Source organism: Danio aesculapii, chromosome 19 (genome assembly GCF_903798145.1).
Source record: "Danio aesculapii chromosome 19, fDanAes4.1, whole genome shotgun sequence".
Lineage (NCBI taxonomy): Eukaryota > Metazoa > Chordata > Actinopteri > Cypriniformes > Danionidae > Danio > Danio aesculapii.
The window spans coordinates 22,031,113-22,045,857 of record NC_079453.1 but is presented as its reverse complement, the minus strand read 5'-3'; the positions used below and the strand labels follow the sequence as shown (position 1 = coordinate 22,045,857).

At 40.9% G+C, this 14,745-nt stretch overlaps 1 protein-coding gene across 6 annotated transcripts in view; it reads left to right on the top strand.

Moving 5' to 3' along the window:
- The window catches only part of pleca (plectin a), a 239,793-nt gene that overhangs the window by 58,288 nt on the left and 166,760 nt on the right, over positions 1–14,745 (top strand). The gene's annotated exons all lie outside the window — the stretch shown is intronic.

Genomic DNA, 14,745 nt, shown 5'->3' with positions numbered 1-14,745 from the left:
GCACAGTAAACTCACGCTGTCCTGAGGGCACTTTTTTTTGCCCGATCTGCGTGCGCTTCCATCCTCACCATCCTTGGAGGTTGGGCTGTCAAGGTCTGACGAGGATTCGAACCCGCTCGCTCCCTCCGGGACTTCGAGCGCGGCGTCGAATCCAGAAGCAGACTTTGCGGCTGTGCTTCCCCAGGCTGCTTCGGCCGTGGCTCTGGAGATGGTTTATCCCCCAGCCCCGCGGCCGGACCGATTAGAGGGGTGTGATGTGGAGGATGAAGGCGAGACCTTCTAAGCCTCCCCATCCCCTTCTTCCTGGATGGGCACAGTAGGCTCACGCAGTGTGCTGCGTGCGCCTTCCCCCTCACCATGCACGCTATGGCCACCTACCAGCGCTACCAAGCGCAGGCGCTGGCCCGGCTGCGCGAGGATGGTTCTAACCCAGGACTGAGCATGCGCTCCGCACCGCAACCGACTATGCTCTTACACAAAAAAAAAAAAAAAAAAGTCGGCTGTGTGTGCCCTGGGAAGGACGATGATCACATCCGTGATCCAGGAATGCCACCTCAGGCTAAACCTGGTGATGTGCGTGACGTTGACAAAGTTCGCTTTCTTAACTCACCCATATCCCAGGCTGGCCTGTTCGGCGACACTGGCGGTGAATTCGCCCAGGAATTCACGCCGGTGATAGAGCAGTCGGAGGCGATGGGCGAGGTCTCTATCGGCGGGATTGTATGACCGCTCCCCCCCGCCGAGCCATCCACATCCACTGCTTTTTCGCCGAGGACGCCCGCCCGCAGCTTTGCTTCGCCGCCCCGCCTGCGCCTCCGGCCACACGGCTGCGCCGAGCATCGCGCAGGCAACCAGCGTCCCCCGCCCAGGGCGCCGCTAAGTTCGGTAAAACGGACCGCGAAGCGTCCCTGAGGCGGGCCATCTGGGGAGGAGGGAATTTGCTCTTTCCCCGCTGGAGGGCGGGGCACATTATTTAAAGGCGTAAAAAAAAAAAAAAAAAACGCCATCAAAATCCTCAGTGAAAGAGCACTTTTCCCCTCCTCCGGATGTGACAGCCCGAACACTGCCAGTCTGGGCCTGGGCCTTCCAGCTCGCAGGATCGGTGCATTTCGCCAATGGCTCATGGAGCGTGAGAGAACGGTCTCCTTTCTCTCCACTCCCAGTCCCTCTCCTGGAGTTTGAGTGCGAGACGAGAACATCTCCTCTCCTGCTCTCCTGTGGGACCCCAGCGCTCCCCGGATGAGCCCACTCACTCCACGCTGCCCCGCCGCTGGCACGTCAGCAATCGTGTGGGTGGGACCATTTGCGGGGGCTCTGCCTGCCTGGTTAGCGCGGGCCAGCCCATCGCAATGGCTCATCCATACGACCAGACTCGGCTATGCGATTCAGTTCGCGAAACGGCCTCCCAGGTTCACGGGCGACCAGGGTCATTCCTGCGTCCGCCCCTGTCTTGCGAGAGGAGATTGCTGTCCTCCTGGCGAAGGATGCAATCGAGCCGGCCCTCCAGCCGAGATGGAGCGCGGGTTTCACAGCCCGCACTTCATCGTGCCCAAAAAAGAGCGGTGGGCTATGGCCAATCCTATATCTGCACATTTTGAACCGCTGCCTTCACAGGCTGCGCTCCAGAATGCTTACGCAGATGCGCATCACGCGATGCGTTCGTCCTCAGGATTGGTTTGCAGCGATAGATCTGAAGGACGCGTATTTTCATATCTCCACACTTCCACGCCACCGGCAGTTTCTGCGGTTTGCGTTTGAAGGTCGAGCGTGGCAATACAAGGTCCTCCCCTTCGGGCTCTCTCTGTCTCCGCGAGTTTTCACCAAGCTCGCGGAGGGTGCCCTCGCGCCCCTTCGGCTCGCCGGCATCCGCACGCTCAATTATTTTGATGACTGGCTGATTTTTAGCCCACTCTCGGGAGCAATTGATTATGCACAGAGACAAGGTGCTCCGGCACCTCCGCCCGTTGGGGTTTCAGGTCAACCGAGAAAAGAGCAAGCTCGCCCCCGTGCAGAGCATCTCCTTTCTCGGGTTGGAGCAGGACTCGATCACTATGGAGGCCGAGGTAATGCTGAACTGTCTGAGAGAGTTCGACAGGAAAAAAAGTGGTCCCCCTGAAATTATTTCAGAGGCTCCTGGGGCATATGGCATCCGCAGCCGCGGCCACGCCGCTCGGATTGCTCCATATGAGACCACTACAGCACTGGCTTCACGATCGGGTCCCCAGACGCGCATGGCACGCGGGCACACACCGAGTGACTGTCACTGCGCTGTGTCACCGCACCCGCACCCCCTGGAAAGGACCCCTCCTTCCTACGGGCCAGTGTGCCCCTAGGTCAGGCGTCCAGGCAGGCTGTCGTTTCGGCAGATGCCTCCAGTATGGGGTGGGGGGGCCATGTGTAGCGGGCATGCTGCTGCGGACCTGTGGAGGGGAACCCAGCTGCATTGGCATATCAACTGCCTAGAGCTGTTGGCAGTGTTTCTCACTCTGCGCCGCTTTTTACCGGTGCTGAGGGGGCAACAAGTGCTGGTCAGGACGGACAGCATGGCCGCGGTAGCGTATTCCATCCGGATGGGGGGTATACGCTCCCGCTGCATGTCTCAGCTCGCTCGCCGTCTGCTCCTCTGGAGTCATACGCGGCTAAAGTCGCTGTTTGCTATTCACACCCCGGATGGGCTCAACCGTGCGGCCAACAGGCTCTCACGGCAGCTCCTTCCCCGGGAGAATGGCGACTCCACCCCAAGTCATGCGTAAGTATGCACTCCCCCCAGTGAGCCTACTCGCGCAGTTTCTGTGCAAGGTCAGGGAGGACGAGGGGCAGGTCTTGCTAGTTGCGCCCCTGGCCCAACCGGACCTGGATATCAGAACTCTCCCTCCTCGCGACGCCCCCCCTGGCGAGTCCCTTTGAGAGAGGACCTACTCTCTCAGGGACAGGGCACCATCTGGCACCCTCGCTTAGTTCTGTGGAACCTCCACGTGGGGTCCATAAGACGCGACAAGGAAGACTTAGGTAACCTACCGGTGGCGGTGGTTAATACCATCACTCAGGCTAGTGCACCCTCTACGAGGCATGCCTACGCCCTGGAGTGGAGTCTATTCACTGAGTGGTGCGCTTCTCGCCGAGAAGACCCCCGATCTTGCCAGATCAGTGTTGTGCTTTCTTTCCTTCAGGACAGGTGGAGCGAAGGCTGTCGCGCTCCACACTGAGGGTTTACGTGGCCACCATCTCCGCTCATCATGATGCGTGGATGGCGGCACCGTGGGGAGGCATAACCTCATCATCCAGTTCCTCAGAGGTGCGAGGCGGATGTTTTCTCCACCCCCCTCTCATACCCTCTTGAGATCTCGCGGTAGTGCTACGAGCCTACGTGGGGATCCCTTCGAACCACTCGACAGTATCCTTGAGATTTCTGTCCTTGAAGACAGCTCTGCTGGTCGTGTTGGCATCGGTTAAGAGGGTTAGGTACCTGGAGGCATTTTCGGTCAGTGACTTGTGCCTAGAATTCGGGCCGGCCTACTCTCACGTTGTCCTGAGACCCCGGCCCGGCTATGTGCCCAAGGTTCCTACCACGCCGTTTAACAATCAGGTAGTGAGCCTGCAAGCGTTGCCCGCGGAGGAGGCAGACCCAGCCCTTTCATTGTTGTGTCCTGTTCGCGCTTTGCGAATATATGGGGACCACACTCAGAGCCTTAGATCCTCTGACCAGCTCTTTGTCCATTACAGTGGTCGGCAGATGGGAAGTGCCGTATCTAAACAGAGGTTGGCCCACTGGGTAGTGGATGCCATCTCCCTCGCCTTTGGGCCAGGGTGAGCCGTGTCCCCCGGGGGTGAGAGCGCACTCCATTACGGAGCATCGCATCCTCCTGGGCGTTAGCACGCGGCGCCTCTCTGACAGACATTTGTAGAGCTACGGGTTGGGTGACACACAATACATTTGCAAGGTTACAATCTGCGAGTGGAGCCGGTTTCCTCAAGGGTATTAGGCAACCCTTGGTGATTGAGGAAACGATTCGGTTGAGGTGTCGAAACACGCTTGCTGCGCCACTCTCCCTAACCCGGAGATACGTGCGCTTTTTCAGCTTTGGCAGTTTAGTTCCCCATTTCTTTGGCGAACCCTGCAGAGTTCCTCCAAGGCCCCCAGCACCTGACTCAGCGGAGGAGTCAGGTGTTGGCCCGTTACGTTGTAGGCATGCCCGCTGGTCAGCCCGCATTCTGGGTATAGGTGCCTGCTATGTGTGATCCCCGCTGGCGATCCCATACGTTCACTCAGCCACGGTATAGTCCCCCCTTCTAGGGCAGGCTCGTGTCTTCCCTCCCCGCTAACCATCCTTATGCAAGGACTCCCCATCTCTGGGCTAGTCCATAGGTTGTCACCAGGTCTCCCCTCTGGGTAACAGGTGAGCTCCGCAGCGTCCTCTCTATCGGGACTGAACGCTTTAACAACGTACTGTCGTATCAAAACCTATTTTACTGGGTTATTGCGACTCCCCGAAAAACATAACTGTTCTGAACAGGTAAGTGAGGGCCAGGGGACACGTTGGAAGACTGTGTCTCGGGGCGTTGTAGGTGCGCTCGCTCTACTGCGTGGCACACCCTTCGCCAGGGACGCAGTAAGGTTCTTTCGTTGTGGCGTTTTCCATAGATTTCCCCATAGTGGAAGTTTCCACATAGCATTGGAGTTCCCCATCCGAAGGGGAAGGCTACGGTTACTAAAGTAACCCTTCGTTCCCCGAGGGGGGGAACGGAAATGCTATGTTCCTTCGCCACAACGATTGTCCCTTAGCTGTTGAGCGTGAAAGTCTCTTCAGCTAGAAAAGGATGTCGAGCATGGCACTGGCTGCGTCTTTATAGCATGACTGATTGTCATTGACGCCAGCTGTGCACGCTGACGCTGCCAACTCATTGGCATTTCATTGGCCCGTTTTTATACTCTTTCAGATGATTGGATTCTGATGAAATCCCCATAGTGGAAGTTTCCACATAGCATTTCCGTTCCCCCCCTCGGGGAACGAAGGGTTACTTTGGTAACCGTAGCGTTTTACTTTAAATAATTTTAAAAGTCTTGACATTTATTTATTTATTTTATTTTATATACAACTTTTTTTATTAAATTTTGGAAAATATCTAATAATTTAAACAATAAGTGTTGGTCTCATTGTGTTGATAAAACAGTTTTATATAGATGCTTTTTTGTTTCATAGAAGAAAGTCCATCCTACACATTTGTATCAGCATTCACATATTCACATAAATGATGGACAAATTCCTTCAGCACACAACCGACTATTGACTTTAAACCAGCCAATAACTGAAAACGGAAAATGAAAATGAGAAAGTGGGACTGCAGGGAAAGCTATTTTCCTGTCTCAGGCCTGCATCTGCGTCTTAAAGAGGGAAAGTTTGGGTAATGGAAGTTATGGTGTTCCCAACTGGAATAGAAAGGGAGTATTATTAAAACACTGCAAAAATGTGTTTTTTGGAGACAAAGGGTGAAAAGGAGGAGGCTGAGAGACATGTTTTATGTTGTGGATTTTGTATAATATTGTACTGTATGCACAAATAGCTTTTTTGGTTGTTTTATTGGCATGACGTCTTTCCTGAATAAGGTGCTAAAACAATGAACAAAGTAACAATCAGTTTCCAAAGCCACATATAAGTTTCTATTTTACATTTACTCATTAATCAGATGATTTTATCCAAAGCGCCTTGCAAGTTATGTTAAAAAAGTACTTCAAATCATCGGAGGTTAGCAGTACTGTATATAGATGATATGAGAAGTCTAAGTAACTAAATGTAAAAGTAGGGCTGCACAATATATTGTTTCATCATCGATACTGCAATGTGCAGTAGTCACATCGCTGGACCTGCAATATGAAGTTGGGGGTATAAATAAGTAAAAAATAGATGTGATTTGTGGAGTCATAGCAAAGTTAAAACTCTGTAGTGTGAAATATGTTTATTTGGATTTGTTTTAAAGCATGTGGCTGTAAGATTTCAACCAAAAGAAATCTAGTAATTACACAAGAAATTATAAAGTTTGTCACTTTAACAAGGATGAATTGTTTTGTTATGTATACAATGAGGACTACATGCTTATTTTCCATTTGATTATTGAATTTCTGCATTTCAATACCCCAGAAATTCATTACGTTCTGCTTGTTTCATTGTTATCTTTGTTCTGTTGTTTTCATCTGTGCTTTAATTTGTTAAATTTAACAATATATATACAGTTGAAGTCAGAATTATTAGCCCTCCTGAATTATTAACCCCCGTTTTTTTTCCCAATTCCTGTTTAAGAGAGAGAAGATCTAATTCAGCACATTTCTAAACATAATAGTTTTAATAACTCATTTCTAATAACTGATTTATTTTATCTGTGATATGATGACAGTAAATAATATTTGACTAGATATTTTTCAAGACACTGCTATACAGCTTAAAGAGACATTCAAAGGCTAAATTAGGTTAATTAGGTTAACTAGGCAGGTTAGGGTAATTAGGCAAGTCATTGTATAACAATGGTTTGTTCTGTAGACTATCGAAAAAATATAAAGCTTAAAGGGGCTAACAATTTTGTCCTTAAAATGGTGTTAAAAAATTAAAAACTGCTTTTATTCTAGCCGAAATAAAACAAGTAAGACTTTCTCCAGAAGAAAAAATATTATCAGACATACTGTGAAAATTTCCTTGCTCTGTTAAACATCATTTGGGAAATATCTAAAAAAGAAAAAAAAATCAAAGAGGGGCTAATAATTCTGACATCAACTGTATATTTGGATAACTTAGATTTTTTTATGCCCTACAAATCTTAATTTAATGGAAAATTATGACTTCTATCAAAATAGAGCCATCTTGTAAAATTATATTCATATCACAATATATATTGCAGAAAAACAATATATCGCAATGTTAGTTTTTTCAATTTTCTGCAGTCCTATGTAAAAGTATATATTTCTACATGGATATGGAGAGAAGAGTGTTCCACAGCACAGGTGGATTGTCAAGATAAAGCCAGAAAACTAACTTTTATAATGTGTCTTGTTAATATTTTTTTTTTACCCATAACACAAACTTTAATGTCAGAACTTTTACATTAAGTTTTAATGTCTTGGACAATATGGCCAATATGACCCACAAACTGATCAAAATATACACTTTAACAACAGTGTCCTAACAACACGCAATGCGACAAGATTCCAGCAACAAGCAATTTGTCTGTCTGCACCTAAAGCGATGTCACAGATACATTTAAATACCAGTCATTCATTTAAATATCAGGATATACTGATACACTCCAACAAATTGGTTGGATATTATCTAATTAGTACATATTTAACAGTATTAAAAGTACATGCGACAGAAAAGTACATAGGCGACATCAGTGACTGATGTGGTTAGAGTGACTGACTCACACACTGGCTTTTTCAAACCGTTTGCTATTTATTTTATTTTCAATCTGCTGCTGCTTTCAGTAGTATGGCAATAAATGTCACATATAATGATATTCAAACTCACATTGGTAGCATTTAACACTGAATTAAGCACATAATCTATACCTGAGGAATTGCGGAAACTGTGGAAATTGCAGCATTGCGGAAAATAGAAACCATTTCTAAAATAGAAATTTCGCTTTTAGGTTAGGTTAGGACAAAAACTAGTTTTAACATGGAAAACATAGCTTTTATTGCGTATAGTTAGGACATGGTGAATTACAGTTGTTATTTATATGACCGGAAATCCAGATGAAATTCAAAACTTGTCATTCAAATCAATAATATTATTACCAGCTCTTTTCTCTACTTTTTCCAGCTGAACCCAGTTTTTGGTCATTCAAGATAATGATCGATGACCATGATTGATTACTCGCACCACAGGAAGAATGAATCCACTATCTGGGACTTGATCGTCAGTAGGTTAACAATTTGCTTAGTTGGTGTGGAATTTCTGTCACTTAGATACCAGAATATGTGCAACAAACTCCCTATTCATTTGGTAATGCTGCACTTGAACCAAGAAGAGAGCCAGAAACAACACGTCACTTTATTGTGTCGAGTCATAGAATGTTTTAGTTATTGTTGGAATATAGTGGAAGGCAGTTTTCCTGTTTGGGTTGTCTAGACAAACCTAAGGAAATTGACTAAGATGATGTGAATGCATGAGTTGGCAAAGCTAGTTTGTATGAGAGTTTGTGAGTGTTTGAAATGGTATTTTCTGACCATCCCCAAAAAAACAGTTTATCTTATCTTCCAGCTCTGAACCAAAAAAAATGTGGACAATCTGACATTTTTTAATTTAATAGTTTTGTTAAAATGATTATAGTACCCTATTTTTCCCTAGATGTGTGTATATTTCATTCTAACATTGTTATGATTATTATTATAATTTTTTTTGATTGTGAAACACAAAAGAGTTCTGTGTATTTCTAACTTTTAATGGCCTTAATGATTAAATTGACCAAGACTTCACAAAATGTGATGACAGACATTTAAGGATTAATATAAAATCTCTAGAGAAGCTTTGGATGTTAATAACATGACATGATGACATGACATGACAATAAAATTCAGTTATTTGAACTCTTACAGTTATAGAATTCTTGTAGTTCCATTGTTAAGGACGTTTTGCACTCTAATCCTCAAACTGTATAGACAAAACAAAAAGTTATATGACATTATGGTGAGATTCTCCAGAGATTTAGCTTTAGTAGCTGGTCTAAAGTTTCATGAGTCAATACATTCAGTGGTTTCCTGATTGTGCAGGTTATAACATTATGGTAGTCTGGCTTTATTTTCCTCATGTTGTGTATGTGTAAAGCATTGTTTTGAGAAGTGTGCCATTCATACTGTTAAACCAAGCATTGGTCTTGGCCAGTTTCAAGGGTTATTTCCCTTTTATCACCCTTGTAATGTCAAGCATGTCAACCTCAGAGTTTTCTTCATTTGTCCTTTGATATGATGTTCTCACATCTTTCCAGAATTTGAAGCATTTTTAAGCTGGATGTTAGGGCTGCACAACATATTTAAAAAATTATTGTTATCGCGATAATAATGGTAAATTCAATATTCATATCGAAGAGAAGTGCAATAAATTACTGTTGTTGTTTTGTATTTTTTTGTGATACACCAAAATTAAAACTCTGCACCAACATCGGGATGTCTGAAGCGCAATGTTGTTAAATGTCTGCATACTTCCCACAAGGCTATCAGCACTGACGATTTTCCAAATTTGACCAAAATACCCACCTACTCAGAAGGTTCTATTATCTCTATTCTGTCTATTGGCTAGAAAGTGAACCTAGAGCTGAAAGTATATATTAATGATGGAAGTAAAGAGTGGAGAGAAAAATAACAATGGCCAATAAGAGTCAGAATATCTGCCTAAGTTTTCATTCATTTTTAGTGTTTGAATGTTTGCATTTTGACAGTTTTTTAGATCAGAAAATGTATTAGATCAGAAAAAGATCCATTATTACGAATTTATTTTGTTATGATCCTTACATAAATAAATAATTTTAAATATCTTATGAAAATAAATATATAAAGAAATATCGCAAAAAATTTCACTATCACAGCACTCAACACAATTATTGCAGATTTTTTCCAGTATGGTGCAGTCCTACTAGATGTACATTTACATTACATTTACATTTAGTCATTTAGCAGACGCTTTTATCCAAAGCGACTTACAAATGAGGACAAGGAAGCAATTTACACAACTATAAGAGCAGCAGTGAACAAGTGCTATAGACAAGTTTCAGGTGTGTAAAGTCTAAGAAGCAAAGCATTAGTAAAAAATGTTTTTTTTTTTTTTTTTTTTTTTTTTTGGGAGAGAGAGAGAGAGAGAGAGAGGGCACAGTTAGTGGTATAGCCAGAGAGGCAGTTGCAGATTAGTTGTAGATGTATGTATGTATATATATATATATATATATATATATATATATATATATATATATATATACATATATATATATATATATATATATATATATATATATATATATATATATATATATATATATATACATACATCTAGTAGGACTGCACTTGGTCAATTTAATCATTAAGGCCATTAAAAACAAAAAACAATATATATAAATAATAGACCCAGATCAAAACACCTACTGGAGAAAAAAAATCATTCAGTGTTTGGCTATATTATCACACATTATATACTGTATGTATGTATATGTATGTAACAGCAGTTTTTTTTTTCTGACGCGTTTGCCAGTCATGCCAGTCAGTGAAAAAAAAGTAACCGTGGCCCTGTTTGCAGGTATTAATATTCGTTTTTTCGTCAATCTGATGCAACTTTTATTATTTATACAGGACGTTAAAATGCAATTAAAAGTTTCAAATCAATTAAACTCAATTTATAAAAAGGCTAGCCTATTTTATGCATTAAATATAACTAATTTCCTTTATTTCTGATTAGACCATGCATTTTAGACTATTTTACAATTGTAATATGTGCATATGCTTTTTTTAAATAACATTCGTTTAACAAATATTTTAGCACATCGAAAGTAATTAAGTGACCTGTTTTTTTTTTTTAAACCTTTATGCAAAAGGATCAGAGGATAAATTATCGTAGGATAAATGTATCTTATGGAAAAACACCAATTGACGGGCTCTGCTTTCGGTTTTAAAAGAATCAAGCAGCTTTAAAAAATATAATTTGCTGAAGAGAAATGACAGGAAAAAAAGAAAGAAAAAGATTAAATATATAGGGACTGTTAAAAGAACATTTTTCTTTAATATATTCTTTCGACTCCGAAACATCAGCTAAGAAAGATTATGATGAATGACGGAGTTTCTCTATTGCCTTCTTCAGCAGTTGTCCCGGTCCCGCTGGTTATGAACGAGGAGGCGGAGAGAATGCGCTGTTTAGTTTCGGCTTGATATATTTAAATAAAAACTAACACCGAACTGCTTTTAACACTCAAAAAGTTAAACTAAAATGCACAACTCTTGTTGGTTGCACCCGCGGGATGCACAATGAAACGCGCCATTATTTTAATTCTATATTCGTGAAGAATGAGCCATGAGATTGAGATTTTTGAAGGTGCTCTCTAGCGGCGAAGTTCCTGGCAGAGTAGCGAGTGAAAAAATGTGCATAAAGAAATTGGACAAGAGGAATAACATTTTAAATTATCTAACAAGCATCGTATTCTTTCTAATCCTCGCCCAGTTTTAATACAAGTTGTGTTTTTTTTATATTTGTGGCTGGGAAGTTTATTAAGAATATATTTATAATTATATATAATTAAATAAATACATAATTATATATATATATATATATATGTATATATATATATATATATATATATATATATATATATAGAGAGAGAGAGAGAGAGAGAGAGAGAGAGAGAGAGAGAGAGAGAGAGAGAGAGAGAGAGAGAGAGAGAGAGAGAGAGAGAGCAAAAAATAACTTTTATTATACTTTTAGTGATCTGCTTAAGGTAGGTCAATTTATTTTTTTTGCTTTTGATGAAGCAGCATTCAACTTAAGCTCTTTAGACCATGCCCCTGACCGTTTCTCAGTGTTTCGCCGCAATATTTTTAAATAAATTATTTATTTAGGCATATTTTCATTATTAATTTATTTTCATTATTCGTTTATTATTATGTACAATAATTCAGACATAAAATAAGATAGTAAAATATAATCAACAACGAAAATGTAAATAAAAACATAAATAAAAACATAAATGAAAAAGTCTTGTCTTAGTCCTATCAAAACAGCAAACACTAAAAGCAGGCTAAAAGACTGCTTTATTTATTTATTTAAGACTACTTATTTGTATTGAATGTGTGTGTCATGTTAGTTGTCTTTTATTTCTTCAATTCCAAAACGAGTCCTCTTTGCACTTAAAAAGTTTACAATAAAGTGTGTTAACAAATTTTAAATGATTAATGAAGGACTTATAATGCTTTGACCTATTGTTTAATATAATTTACAAGCACAGTAGCATATTTAAAGCTGCTGTAAAGGCTATTTCTTTCCGTTCGCATCCCGTCCCTTTGCGCCCCCTGGCGGCTTTTTCACAAACTGCGGTCCTACACTAAAAACAGAGCAGCAGTTATTTCAAACGGTGGCGGTATAAGGACCGGCGGTAATAGTCACTTTGAGCTCTCACCTACTGTATGTGTGTGTGTGTATATATATATATATATATATATATATATATATATATATATATATATATATATATATATATATAACAAAATACACTGTAAAGCAATATCCACACTGAGTAATAATGATTATCTCCTAACTTCAGTTCTGTCACTTGCCAAGTGTAAAATTGAAAGAAAAATATATGCATGCGATTATCACCCTGTACGAATCTGCAAAAGACCTCACAACAATGATCGACTGACGCCCAAATTAGATGAAGTCTTGCGGTGGGTTTTATGAAAGGTTAAACAGAAGTATGATGGGATTCTTGGAAGGCATTGAGCTGGTATTTATCATCTGTCAACGCATAATTAAACAGTGAGAGTTGACTGATGAGCTTTAATGGAGTGTTTGGGTTATGTGTTTATCCAGCTTGACTGATGGCTCAATGACTTCTTGCATCCACATCATGTGGGTTGTGTTATTTTTACGAGTAAACAGAAAAATAATTCTTTGCAAAGAAGTAATAGTTTACATGGATAGAATGATAGATGCATAGATTTAATAATGATGGATGGATAGATAGGGATAAATGGCTGGAATAATAGATGATGGATAGATTTGATGGATGGATGGAGGGATGGATGGAAAAAGGAATGGGATGCTAGATGGTTGGATGGATGGAACATATGCCCAAATAAAAAGATAAAGGGTTTTATAGATTAATTGAACAGCATATAGGTCTATAGAACATTTGATAGATGAAAAGAACAATGGATGGATTAATGGATGAAAGGATGAATTATTCAATTAAAGATTTACAGAAGGATGCAATAATGATTAGATGAATTGGACGGATATAAGGATGGATGGATGGATGGATGGATGGAATAATAAATAGAATGGTAGATGGTTGGATGGATGGGACATATGCCCAAATAGAAAGATAAAGGGGTTTTTGGATTAATAGAATGGCATATAGGTCTATAGAATACTTGATATATGGAAAAAACAATGGTTGGATGGATGGATGGAACAACATAAAGGTCTATAGAACATTTCATAGATGAAAAGAACGATGCCTGGATGGGATTGATGGGTAGAAGCATAAAGAATGATTTACAGAAAGCTTCATGGATGATTAGATGGATGGATAGAACAACATTTAGGTCTACAGAACATTTGATAGAAGGAAAAAACGATGGATGGATGTGATTGATGGATAGAAGGATGAAAGATGATTTACAGAAAGATGCATGGTTGGTTAGTTAGATTTAATGGATGGATGGATATATGGTTTAAAGAAGAATGTAAAGATGGACTGATGGAGAAATGAATAGTATGATAGATGATGAGCAGATAGATAAGAGGATGGATGAAATGATGATAGATTGATGGATGTATGAAATACGGCATGGACAAATAGAGAAACATCAATTAAAAAAGCACGTCAAAGCACTTCACAGGACCTTTAAGGAAAGCTTCAGACTATTAGACAGCACTGGCTGCTTCATGAGAAGACAAGAGTGAGCTGGAAAGTTGTAATATTTGTGTGTGTTGACAGTTTGCTGTCTGACATGTATCTATGGGGACCATTCTAACAGTCTCCTGCCACTGTGCGGATGGTCAGACAGAGACAGCATGACTGATCAGCATGTCAAAGAGTAAACAAGTCCATGCAAGTTGCTGAATTCTGCAAGCTTTTGTGAGGTGACAAAAAAAATAAAGACCTAGGTCAAAACACTAACTGGAGAAAAAAATTCATTCAGTGTTTGGCTATATTATCACACATCATATACTGTATGTATGTATATGTAATATGTATGTATGCATGTGTGTGTGAATGTATATATATATATATATAAATATAAAGATTTTTAAACTTTGATGCCAATAACTCAAAGATTATATTAATAAAGAAACAAATATGAACTGAAACAGAATTAACAATAAAAAAATAAAGGGATTGTCTCTTTAAACAAATAATATAGGCAGCATTTACAATATATTAGGCATCCACTTTTAATATTTACTGTGGAAAAACTGGCAGATCAATACATATCTGGCAGATACAAACATCATCAACACATCATATCTTTTGTTAAACACACAAAAGCACAACCATAAACAGGTGATGATGAGAATGTCAAACAAAAGCTCATCCCAAATGTATTTCCCCGGGAGCAGAGAAACACACAACTACTAAACACATAAACACATAAAATTAAAATAATGCAATAAACATTATTTATCAACATTATAGGCTCTATTTCAACAATCTAGGCACAACGTCTAAAGTGCATGGTGCAAAAAATACACTCTGCGCCGTGGCACATGGTCTAACTGGGTTGTGCTTATTCTCTTAATGAGTTATGGATGTGTTTTAAGAATAAACCAATCAGAGTCTCATCTCCCTTTTCTTTAAGAGTCAGTTGCGTCACGCCATGGCACATTTGCTATTTATATGGTGGACTTTGTAAGTGGAAAAACTGAACGCTTCACTAGAGAGAAAACAGTTAAACAGACCATCTGCAGCGCGATGATAAAGAACAAGCCCCCTCCATTCTGCCTTTACTTTCACTTTCTCTTTCTCTCTTTCATGGATATGGAAACATGTTGTATGGGC